The sequence below is a fragment of the Pleurodeles waltl genome, chromosome 2_2 (assembly GCF_031143425.1).
Source record: "Pleurodeles waltl isolate 20211129_DDA chromosome 2_2, aPleWal1.hap1.20221129, whole genome shotgun sequence".
Classification (NCBI taxonomy): Eukaryota; Metazoa; Chordata; class Amphibia; order Caudata; family Salamandridae; genus Pleurodeles; species Pleurodeles waltl.
In genome coordinates this window covers 769,110,383-769,125,113 of record NC_090439.1, presented here as the reverse complement: position 1 = coordinate 769,125,113, position 14,731 = coordinate 769,110,383, and positions in this window count along the sequence as shown.

Genomic DNA, 14,731 nt, shown 5'->3' with positions numbered 1-14,731 from the left:
CCTTCCAAAATGTATGTGATTAACGAAATGTCATAACTTAAACTAATAAGAAAAAAATAGTTTACTTCTCTCAGAATTTTTTTAATTGGCTGGTAGATTCTTATTCTCGTAAAATATTTTTATAACACATAGATTCCTATTCTACTGAGTCTGATTTAATAAATAAATTGGGCCTCTACTCAAAAGATCTTCGAAGGGTAATATGAGGTGCTCTCAAAAGAAAGAGCAGAGCTGTAGGATTACGTTTTCAGAGAAGTAATCCTACCTTACATATCAATGACTTTTTTCTCTCTAATAAGGTCTATTGACATTCACAACATTACAGGTCTGTGTTTAATTATGTTGCTTTGCAACGAAGCAAGGCGCTGCGCAGTCCCTGATGATGCGCAGTAGTCTACGCAGACATTACTTCCGCACAGCTTCACGACACAGTAATTAAGTAGGCTGGAGTGTCAATGAGATAGTAAACATAGGCGACCTCATTTTTCTCCAGGCATGGCCCGTCCATGTACATTATGCAGGGACAATTTAGTTCACAGGGCCGCTGCCATTTTCTTTCCATTAATTTGAAATGAAATAAGATATTTCATTATTATTAAGTCTGGAACTTCACCGGAGAAGTTGCTGAAATCACCTCTAAATTTATACTTGAGTTACTACACTCATTATTTCAAACATCTTGGTCTGAATCAATATCAGTAATGATTCATTCTTTTGATTAAGAAGTGACTCCATCTGTAGATGTCAGATAATTACCGAGATGACCTATAATGAGAACATTTCACAACTCTCTGACTTAACTTTCCTATTCCCTCAACAGCATAATGACTTCCTCCTCGGGCTTTTTATAGTGGCTCTATGCTCCTGGGGCTTCTTTTCATGATCAGTCACTATCAGGGCGCGCTTCTATCATCTTTTCTTTTCAGACAAAGAGAAATCTCCTCCGATTCAATACAAACGCTGTCTGGTCTTGGATTGCCATGATAATTTTCTCAGTTTCATTTCTTTTTTTTTTTAAGTCCCAAATTTATGCATCACTCCCAACTATATCAGATGGTATTCAAGGCAGACCAAATAGACAAGGTAAATTATGGAACTGAACACTCTGTTATTCATTTAAGCGTTCAAATGGGAATTAATCTGCGTATTATAATGCAAAGTACGAAAATAAGTAATGGATATTCGTTTGATCCGGGCTCTTGGGAATACACCGTTTAAAAGTTTGCAAGAAGAAACACGAACTTCTCTTATCGTCGTACTTTTGGAAGAATTCATGAAATCTTTAAGCAGGCAATAAACAAAGAACACTTTTTAGTTGTCAGATATTTTGTGTTATTTCTCTTGATGCCTTTGCAAGTCATTTCTAGGGAATAGAAGCGTCCTACCAATGGAAGCTTCAGCGTTTTGAGTTAATACATTAGAGTGTGAATGATTTGTTTGCGACTGAAGCATATTAAGAATGACTTGAAAGCTTCACACATCATTCATGTAAATAGCGCCGACATGCTTCTCACCGCTTTCTCTCTGCTCGCATACCTCACCTGCTCGGTCAAAAGATGAATGGACTCAATGTTGGCCCTTAACCTGGTGTGCATGTCTTCCATGGCTGCCAGTTTTTCTGTCAGGAGACTCGCCTGTTCATGCCTAGAGTAAACAAAACAAGAGTTTCGCTGAAAACCTCCAATACCCGAATAACGCATATGTTGAAAGGTGACTTTTATGCCAAGTTAGGGCAGTTAATACTCTCGCAACCTACTATTTTCCATCCCGATGACTCCTTAGTTCAGAACTTTTAATTACATCTTCGTCAAAACGTTAAAACTATTTACACGGCCCTGTGCTTTGAGAGATAATGCTCAAATAAACCCTAATAAATTCGTGCCTTTCGGGGGAGGGGGTCTTTCCAAAGCAAATGTTGTATTTTTTTTGTCAGCGGTTGAAGTGCACGAAAAAAGCATGGGAACTGTGATCCTTTGTGCAATGGTGGAGGGGTCAGTGAATGTGTGGACGGGGTCAAAGACGTAGCTAAAAAAAAAAAATATTCAGAACTGTTTTGTTCATCTTTCACGTTCAGGTAAGTCCATATAAAATAACGTATACCTCTCACATCAAAATAAATGCAGGTAAAACTAAAGGAGTGAGAAATGCACTAAACCGCACTATGATTAATGCGTTCATGAAGATGTCTGTGTCTTTGTGTCCACAGACTCTCATATTTGAACACTAGTTGGCCCCAGTGGGGAGTAGTAACTTGTTGAGTTTAGTGCTATGAGGTAGCAGGTTTTGTCAGAAAGCATTGTAAACATGCTAGCCATTATTATGAAATTGCATTACACACAATATAAGACAGGCTGCTGCAAAATATGGGAATAGATTTTGGCCCTCAATGCGAGTCTGGCGGTCCTTCGACCGCCAGACTAGCGGTGGCAGTCATACTGCCGCCAGGCCTGCAGTAAAGGCCGCCATATTACGACTTCTGGAGTTTGGCTGAAGCCAAACCACCGAGATGCCACCCATACCGCCAGGGTGGTAGGGCATTAGGGTGGTTGGACCGCCAGGCTGGAGGTGAGCATCTCCAGCATGGTGGTAGCCGCAATACCGCCATTGGTATTATAACTCGGCAGACGGGCAGCATTTTCATGGCAGTTGCAGCGCCACAAAAATCCTGGCGATCATGCACCCGGCGACAGGAATCTCCATTCTTGTGGCCGGCAGACACACCCCACATGACCACACACCTACATTCAGGCACCCCCACTCACCCACACATTCGCTTACATACACCACCATACACTCGCACCCAAACACGCACTCAGATACACCCATTCAGTCGCAAACATGCACTCAGATACACCTATTCACTCGCATGCATGCACTCAGACATACACATACACTCCCATGCACTCACTCAAACAGACACTCCCTTACCCCCTCTGCAGTCACACGCACATACATGCACTCACACACATCACACCCCTCCCCCTTGGCATACACGTGCGCACACACCCACACACACAGACACCTCCCCGCATTCATACAAACAAGCAGAAACCACTCACTTTCACATAAAGCCCCCTCACCTTCACCCTCCCCCCTTTTGGATGATCAACTTACCTGCTTCAACAAGGTGGCTGTCCAGGAGGGGATGGGTCCTTGCACTTTCCACCACTGGCACTGCACCACCGTGCAGGAAACCGCTGCACCGTATTATGGATTGTACTACGGCGGTCAGAGTCCTGTTCGCGTGGTGTGGTGGTGCCGGCGGTGCAAACCGCTTCTATTGGGAAGTTGCCCAGGCCGACAGTATCGGATTTCTGCCTAAATCAGGCAGAAATCAGCACAATGTCGTAACATGGCAGTCTTTTGTTGCGTGTGGCTTCGGCGGGCTTTTGAAAAGACCGCCAAAGTCATAATAACCAACTTAGGGGGTTATTCTAACTTTGGAGGAGGTGTTAATCCGTCCCAAAAGTGACGGAAAAGTGACAGATTTACCACCAGCCGTATTACGAGTCCATTATATCCTATGGAACTCGTAATACGGCTGGTGGTATATCCGTCACTTTACCGTCACTTTTGGGACGGATTAACACTCCTCCAAAGTTAGAATAACCCCCTTAGTGTTTAAGATAAAGCAAGAGTTTTTAAAATGTATATTTTAGTAATGCACAGTAAGTCTGTACCAAGTGCAAATATTTTTTATTGGTGTCCATTAAAAGGATACTTTACAGAATCCAGCAGGTAATATCCTTATGATACCTCCCAAAAAAAGTCACTATGAAGCTTCAAGTGACTCCATTTAGTGCTTTAAATGGCCCGGTACTGTCAGGAATTGAGTACCTGCACTTCTGTATTTTAAGTGGGAGGGTGCCTGCACTTCTCAGCAATGGTGCAATACTTTTAATAGGAGTATCTTCACTTCTCAGAAGCAAGTAGGTACTCTTTCACAGGATAACTGTACTGTTTTTTTAAGCCTTTATTTTAATGTTTTTTTAAAACAATGAAGTCCAAGAATTACAGAAATTAGAAACATGAACATGAGCACGACAATTTAAATCTAAAAAGAGGAACGAGTAGGAGGAATAAAAGGGGGAAGGAGTTGAACGGTGAGAGCAGAACACAGGTGAGAGAGTAAATGACAAGGCAAAGAAAAATAGAGAGTTAAAGGAGACAAGATGGTATATCAGACAAGCAGACAAATAATTAGTTGCACCGAACAATACAGGCGTGCGAGGGGAGCGATCCCCATTTTCATCAGCTTCAGCAGTGGGAGATAGTGACAGGAGTCTCTGAGTGGCTGGGATATGTCTTTAGGCCTCAAAGATTAAGGCTGTAAGGAAGCATAGAGTTTACTTTTAATATTGCAGTAGGTCATATCTCGCAGTCAAGCCAACACTGTAGGACATGTATCGCTACCCCAGTGAAGGGCAACCTGTTGTCTGGACACCAGCAATGCCAGAGCAGTGAAGCATTGTATGCCTACGGGCACGGGGTGAACAAATCCGAGCAAGGCCAGAACTCTAGCTTCCGGGTGGTACCAGCAGAAGTAAGCAAAGTGTATTTGAGTGAATAAATAATAAAGATAGAAATCTGGGACTCCAAAGCCACCCTGGTTATATGAAAGTGTTTGTGCACTCCATCGCATGCAAGCGCGATGACCCGCTCATACTAAACGCGTAAGCAAGCTGTACAGATTATTAAAGAAACTTCTTGTTAGGGCGATGGAGATTTTTAAAAAAGGTATAAAAAGGATGGAAGGATCAGCATTTTACTTATCGCTACCCACCCAGTTAATGATAAGGGTACCTTGATCTATCGTTTGATTTGGGCCGAGAGCTTCTCAACTGCTGGCCCTTAATTATGCCAAATTACTTCAGTGCTGTCCCTGTATAGATAAATGCCAAGACATTTGGCGGAGTCCTCACGCCAAGGTAGGGGGCAATTGTACAAGGAACTGTGGTTCCCATAAGCAGAAAAAGGTCTAACTTACTCAAAATGATGAATAAGCCAGAAAAGGCTCCAAAGCGAACCACCTCCCTAATCAATGGGAAAGGTTAGTCGCAGGTTCTCGGACAAATAACAACATGTCACCCGCATAAAGTCAGCAAGGGGCCACGGTAGAAACCAAGATCATGATGTAAATGACGTTCTTGTAGGTGACTGTTAGAAATGGGGTCATTGGTTGGGAGTCAGGTTACCCCCTGTCCAAGCTAGGACTCTCACTCTAGTCAGGGTAAGTCACACACAATCCAAATTATCCTGTACCAAACCCTCTGGTAGCTTGGCACTGAGCAGTCACGCTTAACTTAGAAGGAAATGTGTAAAGTATTTTTGCAATAAATGATAAAATAACACAGTATAGCACCACAAAAATACACCACACAGTGTTAAGAAAAATATGTAATATTTAGCTGGATAAATGGAGGTCAAAACGAGTTTGGGGTTTGTCTGAGTGAATCCACAAGGAAGCTGTCAACTGACCCCAGCTAGACGTGGATTGGAAGGCACAGAAGGATGTACGTGCAGAGAAATGCTCACTTTCTAAAAATAAAATTTCTAAAATAGTAATATAAAATCCAACTTCACCATTAAGCAGGATTTTGTATCACCATTCTGGCCATACTAAACATGACCTGGCTACTCCTTTCAGATCAGGATGTACCACTCAAACAGTATATGAGGGTAGCCCTAATGCTATCCTATGAAAGGAGCAGGCCTCACAGCAGTGTAAAACGAATTTAGGAGTTTTACACTACCAGGACATATAGAACACACATGTTCATGTCCAGCCTTTTACCTACACAGCACCCTGCCCTATCGACTACCTAAGGCCTACCTTAGGGGTGACTTATATATAGAAAAAGGGGAGTTTAGGGCTTGGCAAGTACTTTTAAATGCCAAGTTGAAGTGGCAGTGAAACTACACACACGGGCACTGCAGAAGCAGGCCTGGGACATGGTTAGGGGGCTACTCATGTGGGTGGCACAACCAGTGCTGCAGCCCACTAGTAGCATTTAAGTTACAGGCACTGGGCACATGTACTGCACTTGACTAGGGACATAAAAGTACATTAAATAAGCCAGTTAGGTATGAGCAAATGTCACCCTGCTTGAAGGGGAGAACATATGCACTTTAGCACTGATTAGCAGTGGTAAAGTGTGCAGAGTCTTAAAGCCAGGAAAAATGAGGTCAGAAAAAGAGAAGGAGGAAGGCAAAAAGTTTGGGGGTGACCCTGCAGAAGAGCCATTTCCAACATATCCCCCTTCCAGCCTAAAGCCAGGGTAGACTAATCAACACTCTAATGGACTTCCTTGCTTAAGGCGATAGAACATGGGCAATGGCCCACTACTGCAGGGGCACTTGCCAGTTCTACGCCTTTCTGACTCAGCGAGGCACCTCTGTCTATTCTCTGGGGCCACTGAACTGACCCATGGGGAACCCTTCTCCTCATCTGAGGACCCCATCTGTGAAGCTCCCAACTCAAATTTTCTCACAGATGCATCCCAGTATGCAGATGGTACCACCATGGCCAACAAAGTGATGTGGCTCTTTCCATTCCCTGGGTCTGACTTCTGTCCCCAACCCAGGGAAAACTCTGTCCACAAGGACAGTAACCAACAGACGCCACTGACAGCTGTCAGTGTCTGGAGCCAGGCCCCAGACCATCCACTGCTAAGTGAAGGCCCTGAGTGAGGCCTTTGGATGAGCTTCTCCTCAAGCAGGGGGGCTGGCAGGGAGCTCCCAACGTGCTCCAGAGGCATCTCAGAATGGGGGGCAGTAGCCCCAGGGGTCTTGCACCCCTTCTCCATTCTCACCAGTTCAGGGGTGGGTCCTGGATACTGGTCACTCAGCCCAGGGTCTGTACCCTAAGGCTAAAGAGGGGACAAGGGTGAGTCCTCCCTAACCTTGCCTCCACATCTGGATTCACGTATCCTCCTCTGGGGAGTGGTACTGCCAGACAGCTGAACTGTCAGGGCACCCTTAGGAGTCAACCCTCTCAGTTTTCCAGACACTAGGGGTAACTCATTCCCCAGAATGCAGTCAATGGGCAGCTGGGGACTAACTATAACCCGCATCTGGGTCACCTCCTCACCCCAGTCCAGGGACACCAGGGCCGTGGGGTGGAAGAAATCCTTCCCAATGGCTTGAGTCAACCTATACACCTGGCCGGTGTACTGCTCTGGTGAAACTAGTTTCTCCACCATCATGGTAAGACTAGCACCTGTGTCCCTCAGAGTGGTGACTGGGACCCCATTCACTCTCACCTGTTGGAAGTGACAACTCCCACCCTCAGGGACCACCAGCTTACCCTATGAGTCCACCTCTCAACTGAAGAAGATGAAGGCATGGTCTACGACCTGCCCCTGGTGACTACTTTCCTCTAAGGCCACATTGGCCACCACTGTAGAGGTCCCACCAGTGGGTGATTTCTTTAGACAGAGAGAGTCCCCTTTCCTGTGTCCTAGCTGGGAACACTCAAAGCAGCGGGTTGGGAATGGGATGCTTTCGGCCATTGCCCACCAGAACCACCACCCTGTTTCTCAGATGGGGCATAGGAACCCTTACCCCCCCACTGTGGGACTTGTCTGGGTCATCTCTAACCTCCTCCTCGCTCTGTTGGGGGGAAAGGGAACCACCCTTCTTGGGGTCACTCCCAGGTACCTTTTTGGACACTCAGGTGCTAATCCAGAGGTCTGCCTCCTCAGCAAGCTTTCTAGGATCAGTCAGCTTACTGTCAACCAGGTGATGGCACAACTCCGCAGAACGGAGACTGAGCATATGCTCTCTCCGAATTAAATTAAGTAACTCTGTGTAATCATTTACTTTGCTGCCCGCACCCATCCATTCAGTGCCTTACCGGAGAAATCAAAACAGCCTACCCAAGTTTGTGTGGAGAGTTTGGTGCTGTTCCTGAAGCTCTGACGGTATTTCTCAGGAGTCAGCCCAAATTGGTAAGTAAAGTGGCTTTCATGGGTGCATATATGTTTTGATCCCTGGGAAACAGTGTAAGAAGTGTGTCCCTCCCTACAGCTGGTACATACCACCAAAAGGCCACCCCCCCCATTGCTCTTCAGGAACCCCATGAACCCTTAGTGCAACTTTGTAAGCAGCCAGCCACTTATCAATGTCATCTCCCACCACATAACTGGGCACAACACTTTTGGTACACAAACCTTTCTTTCTCCAGCAGGTTCTGCATGTATGCTGCCACCATTACTGCTGGACTCAGGCTGCTTTGCCTTAAGATCCAGCTCCTTGAGACTCAGTTCATGAGCCAACAAACGTTTCTTCTCAGCCAAGGCTCTCTCAGCTGCTGCTTCCGCTCTGTCAGCTTCAATTTTTAACTTTGCCATTTGTAATTGGAACTCTCTCGCCTTCCTTCTTTCCTCTGTGGTCAGGCCATGGTTAGAGAAATTGCTCCCTTGTTTGGCAGGGGGCACAATCACAGTGGTACCATCCCCCACTATTGGCAAAAAATCCTCTGAGGGGCCATCCTCTGGACCATCCTCCTAAGCATTCTCCTCAGAATGGGCTTCTGCCCAGGCCCTCAACGCCTTTTGGTACTCCTCCTTTCTGGAGGTACCCCAGGTAGGTACACCCTTCCCCTTGCAGAACCCCTTCAGATGATTAACAGTATATGTCTCCAGCTTGGCTAGGTCAAAATCTTCACCTCCTGCTTGAGACCCAGCCAGAGACATGTTGAATGAGGATTTTAGTTAAAAATGTCAGCCAGAAAACAAAATTGCAGAGAAAGATAAAAAAATCAAGTTTACCTTCAACTGTGGGTAGGTAGTGAACACTTAGCTATTGCATGTCTCTGCAGAAACAAAAGTCCTATCCTCACCGCTGATCACCAATGTTAGAAATAATGTATTTGGTCGGCAGTCAGGTTATCCTCGGTCCAAGCAAGGACCCTCACTCTAGTCAGGGTAAGTCAGCAGGGTAAGTCACACACAATCCACATCATCCCGTGCTCACCCTCTGGTAGCTTGGCACTGAGCAGTCAGGCTTCACTTAGAAGGCAAGGTGCAAAGTATTTGTGCAATAAATCATGCAATAACACAATATAGCACCACAAAAATACACCACACAGTGTTTAGAAAAATATATAAAATGTATCTTGCTAAATGCAGGTCAAAACAATTAAGATGCAATAAGTATATGTTGAAAATATCACTGTAGAAATGATATAGGGCCTCATTATGACCCTGGCGGGCGGCGGAGGCCGCCCGCCAGGATGCCGCCCTCCAAAATACCGCGCCGCGGTCAAAAGACCGCGGCGGGTATTACAAGTTTTCCCCTGGGCTGGCGGGCGGTTGCTGAAAAACCGCCCGCTAGCCCAGGGGAAAACGACCTTCCCACGAGGATGCCGGCTCGTAATCGAGCCGGCGGAGTGGGAAGGTGCGACGGGTGCAGTGGCACCCGTCGCGTATTTCAGTGTTTGCAAGGCAGACACTGAAATACTTTGCGGGGCCCTCTTACGGGGGCCCCTGCCGTGCCCATGCCATTGGCATGGGCACGGCAGGGGCCCCCAGGGGCCCCGCGACCCCCCCTACCGCCATCCTGTTCATGGCGGCTTTCCCGCCATGAACAGGATGGCGGTAGGGGGGGTCAGAATCCTCATGGCTGCGGAGCTGCTGCTGCATGGAGGATTCACACGAGCAGCGGAAAGTCATCGGGAGACCGCTGACTTTCCGCTTCTGACCGCGGCTGAACCGCCGCGGTCAGAATGCTCGTTGGAGCACCGCCAGCCTGTTGGAGGTGCTCCCGTGGTCGGTGGCCCTGGCGGCCACCGGCCGCCAGGGTCAGAATGACCCTCATAGTGTCTTTAGTCTCTTAAAAGCAAAATATGTCTCTTACAAGCACAAAGTACCTGGTTTGCGTTCAAAATCTCTGCAAGGAACCGCAGAGGAAGAGATGTGTGGAAAACAGGAAAGTGTGCGTTGATTTCTCGGGCTGCACACAGCGATGCATCATTTATTTTTCACGCAAGCAAGGCTTTGCATTGACTTTCGGCACTCAGTCTTGGATCCTCTTCATGTTGCGGGTTTTTTGGGCGCCCCGGGGATGATGCGTTGAAATCTGGCACTTACAGGACAAAGTCACAGGGGCTGCGTCGATCCAGTGGGCGTTGCGTGGAAATTACTACTGCATGGCAGGAGCTGCGTCAATTCATTTTAAGAAGTCGGGCTGCGTCGTTCCAGCTCGGCTTTGCATTTATGCAGTGGGTTGTGCATCTAATTTCCGGTCGCTACGCTGGTGCTGCACAGATCTTATTGCGAAGTCAGGCTGCGTCATTCTGGTTCGGCGTGAGGTGAATTTTTCACTGTGATGCAGGCTGTGCGGCATTTTCTGCAGGCTGTTCATCGATTTCCTCCACACAGGGAGTTCTTAGAGAGCACTTTTTCAGCACAGCAAGAGAGCAGCAAGGCAGCAGGGCAACACCAAGGCAGCAGTCCTTCTCAGAAAGCAGTCAGGTGAGTCCTTTGGGCAGCCAGGCAGTTCTTCTTGGCAGGTTGCAGGTTCTGGTTCAAGTTTCTTCTCCAGGAAGGGTCTGTGGCAAGAGTGTCTTGTCAAGAAGTGTCTGAGTTGGTAGGGTCAGAGTCCCTGCTTGAATACCTAAATGTGCCTTTGAAGTGGGGGAGACTTCAAAGAGTGACTTAGAAGTGCACAATGTCCCCTTTCAGGTCTATCCTGTCTGCCAGGTTCACAGTAGGAGGTGTGGCAGTCCTATGTGTAAGGGCAGGCTACTGTCATTTGAAATGTAAATGTCAGGCCCTCCACCCTCCCTGCCCAGGAAGACCCATTCAATATGCAGATGTATGCAAGTGTGGCTGAGTATCCTGTGTTTGGGGTTTGTCTGAGTGAATGCACAAGGGAGCTGTCAAATGAACCTAGACAGTCTTGGATTGGAAGCCACAGAACGATTTAAGTGTAGGGAAATGCTCACTTTCTAAAAGTAGCATTTCTAAAATAGTAATATAAAATCCAACTTCACCAGTAAGCAGGATTTTGTATCACCATTCTGGCCATACCAAATATGACCTGGCTACTCCTTTCAGATCAGGATCCACCACTCAAACAGTATATGAGGGTAGCCCTAATGCTATCCTATGAAAGGAGCAGGCCTCACAGCAATGTAAAATGAATTTAGGAGTTTTACACTACCAGGCAATATAGAACACACATGTTCATGTCTGGCCTTTTACCTACATAACACCCTGCCCTATTGGCTACTTTGGGCCTACCTTAAGGGTGACATATGTAGAAAAAGGTGAGTTTAAGGCTTGGCAAGTACTTTTAAACGTCAAGTCGAAGTGGCAGTGAAACTGCACACACAGGCACTGCAGAGGCAGGCCTGGGACATGGTTAGGGGGCTACTTATGTGGGTGGCACAACCAGTGCTGCAGCCCACTAGTAGCATTTAATTTAAAGGCCCTGGGCACAATGACTGCACTTGACTAGGGACTTACAAGTAAATTAAATAAGCCAATAGGATATGAGCCAATGTCACCATGTTTTAAGGAGAGAGCATATGCACTTTAGGACTGATTAGCAGTGGTAAAGTGTGCAGAGTCCTAAAGCCAGCAATAATGAGGTCAGAAAAAGAAGGCAAAATGTTTGTGGGTGACCCTGCAGAAAGGCCATTTCCAACAGTGACATACCAGGGGATTTAATACAAATAATGAATAAAGGGAGGAAAAGTGGCACCCCATGTCAGTGGAAACTGTTCAGAAAGAGTGCCATTAACTGGTTAAAGTAGCATGTAAAATGGGCTGTTCGAGGGAATCGAATGCCTTTTTAGCATCCAATAACACCACCCCTGCCAGGAGATCCGGGGATACTTAATTGATGACCGTAAACACCGGGCAACGATTGATCGAGGTAGAACAGTGGGGAATAATCCCTGATTGTATGGGGGTGATTATGCGGTCCATCAACAGGGATAAGCATGTAGCAGTCACTTTGCTAATATCTTATTATCTATGTTTAGTACTGACAAGGTTCTATATGACATGCATAAATGAGGAGGCTTTCCCGGTTTAAGGTGCAGTGTAATAACTGCCTCTCTCATTGTGGGGGAATGGGTACCCCGCTCCAAAGACTCAACATATACTCCTAGTAGATGGGGAGTAAGGATATCTTTATAGACCTTATGGAAATCACCAGTAAAGCCATTCAGTCCAGGGGCTTTAGAGCCAATAAGGACGTCAATGGTCTTGAATCACTTCACATGTGATCGGACAGGCTAAGAACTGCTGTTTTTTAATTGCTTATTTATTAAATGTACAATAGGAACTGAAACACATAGAAAACAGAACAAAAGTCAGACTCCACCAAACTGACTATGTACTATCAATAGTACACACAGCAAATGGACTTCAAATAGTCTATCAACATATGGCTGCATTGGACTGTATGGTTTCACTACTATCTACTTTTGTGTGTGCTAAGGTGGAACATAGACTCAAGATATCAAGAAGGGACTGACTCTTAGGAGGAGGGGAGAAAAATGGAGGGAGAAGAAGGCACTTATCCAATCAACCAGAGAAGGTAGGGACAGTATTGATTTATCCATGACTCACACCTGTAGCCACAGCAGATTCATTTATGTATTTAAAAGAGTGTAAAGTATGCATTTTCTCTAGTACTGATATCTTGATCGCTTGCGCCTGCAAGAAACTCAATAGGGCCTAGATATCTGGAGGTTGCAAGCCTGTCAGCATCATATCCCAATACAATTGCAGCTATTCCTGACAACGCGCAGCATCCTTCAGCCAGCCAAACCCTCGAGGAGAGCCCCTGGGGCCCCATCTCATGGCTATCCTACGCTTCGCCAGTATGAACAGCATGCCCACCAGTTTCTGCACCCCGCTCGGGATGCTCTTTACATACCCCAAGAGGGCAACCATGGTGGTGCACGGGGTCACATTACCTGTCATAGCATTCACCAAGTCAAACACCTCCTGCCAGTAACTCTGTACCTCAGGGCATCCCCAAGCAGAATGCAAAAAATCAGCATCTTCAGCGGAGATCTGCCAACAGCACAAATTAGTATGGATCCCTGTACGATAGAAATGCGCCAGAGTGTAATAAACCCAATGTAAAAACCTGAAGTGAATCAGGTGCAACCGATAATTGGGAGAGTGAGCGAAAGTGTGTACAGCAATATTTCCAACTGGCATCCGAGAGAGGCATACCCAGATTGTGTTCCCACATCCCCAGTGTGTCAGGAAACACAGCAGGCACCGTAGACAGTGTAGCAGTGTATAGTCTGGTGATCAGTCGATGTGGTGTTGAGGGGGTATAAAGTATGTCTAAGACTTGAAATACTGGCCTGAAAATCATCATTCTGAGAAGAAGCGCCGCTCGCAGCTGAAAGTATGTGAGCCATAATATGGGGTATTGAAAGGCTCCCGTAGCGCCTGATCTGAGGTAATTAATTTACTATCTGGATACAGGGCTTCCATAATAGTCAACTGAATCCTCAGCTTTTATGCATGCTCTTAATACACAAGCCTTCCCTGTGATGTTTTTGTTAGATACGCCATAAGTCTACCAAGTCATGCCTGTGATAATGGAGCACAGCGCCCTCTGAGCTGTCAGATGTGAAGGTCAAGTGTCACTGCTGTGGTCCACTGCAGGGTCCAACACAACATTGAAATCATCACCCCAGAGAAGGGCACCAGGCCCTAACATCCCGCAGTGCCACACCTCTGTAAAAATTCTGGACTGTTCACATTCGGACCGTAGATTGAAAGTAACTGGAAAGGGCAGGCAAATAACACACTGGATAGCATAACATTTCAACCCGATGGGTCACAAAGCACATCTCTAATGCACCACTAGAGCCCCTTAAGGATAAGTAATGCAACTCTTCAGGCATATCAGGAGTAAGGGGCTAACATGACACTCTCCAATCCACCACGCTCGCAGGCACGGCTTGGTATAAGCTGCAAGGTGTATATCCTTTAGCATGCATATGCCAACTACATGTTTCTGCAGATACGCTGATACCTGTTGCATCTTTTGAGCATCATTTAGCCCGCAAATATTCATATATATGACTTTTATACAAATGTTTCAGAGCTCACTTTAAAAACGAATTTCGTTAATGCATGACTTTAGTGTTCATACCTGCTGTCACATAAACTGGTAAAATGAGGCCTAACTGAAATCACGTTTGGGGATTTATGGCATGAACTACTAATTCTTGAGTTTGAGGTGGTATAGTTATAATAAATGAGGATGGGCACACTAAATGATATTGGTAATTTAAGTGTCAGGAATTTACATCACTAAGAGAAGCAATTATTTCTCTCAGGGGCCAAGTAACGTGCCATATACATTTTGCCATTTTAAAGCTATTGCGCCTTAATGTGTCTCCTCTCTAGAAAAGGCTTGCCTACAAGATTGCTGAACACCAGACTATGTATTAGGGCAGAGGTTCCCTTAACTTGTTTAATGGTGTATTTTAGTAATTTTTCTGTTCAAGATGAGTGCTTAGAAACTCGGCTGAAAGAAGGTAGGTAGCTGAGGAGACTACAGGAATGGAGGAAAGGTCAGCGAGAGGACAAGCAGAGGAAGCCCCAAATATCTCATGGCAATATTTCCGAGCACTTTAACAACAAATGCAAGTCGAAATGCGCTCAGCACATCACCTGTAGAACTGATCTAGAAGTGTGCTTCGGAACATGGTCATCGACCAACCGTCTCAGAAGAACATATGAGG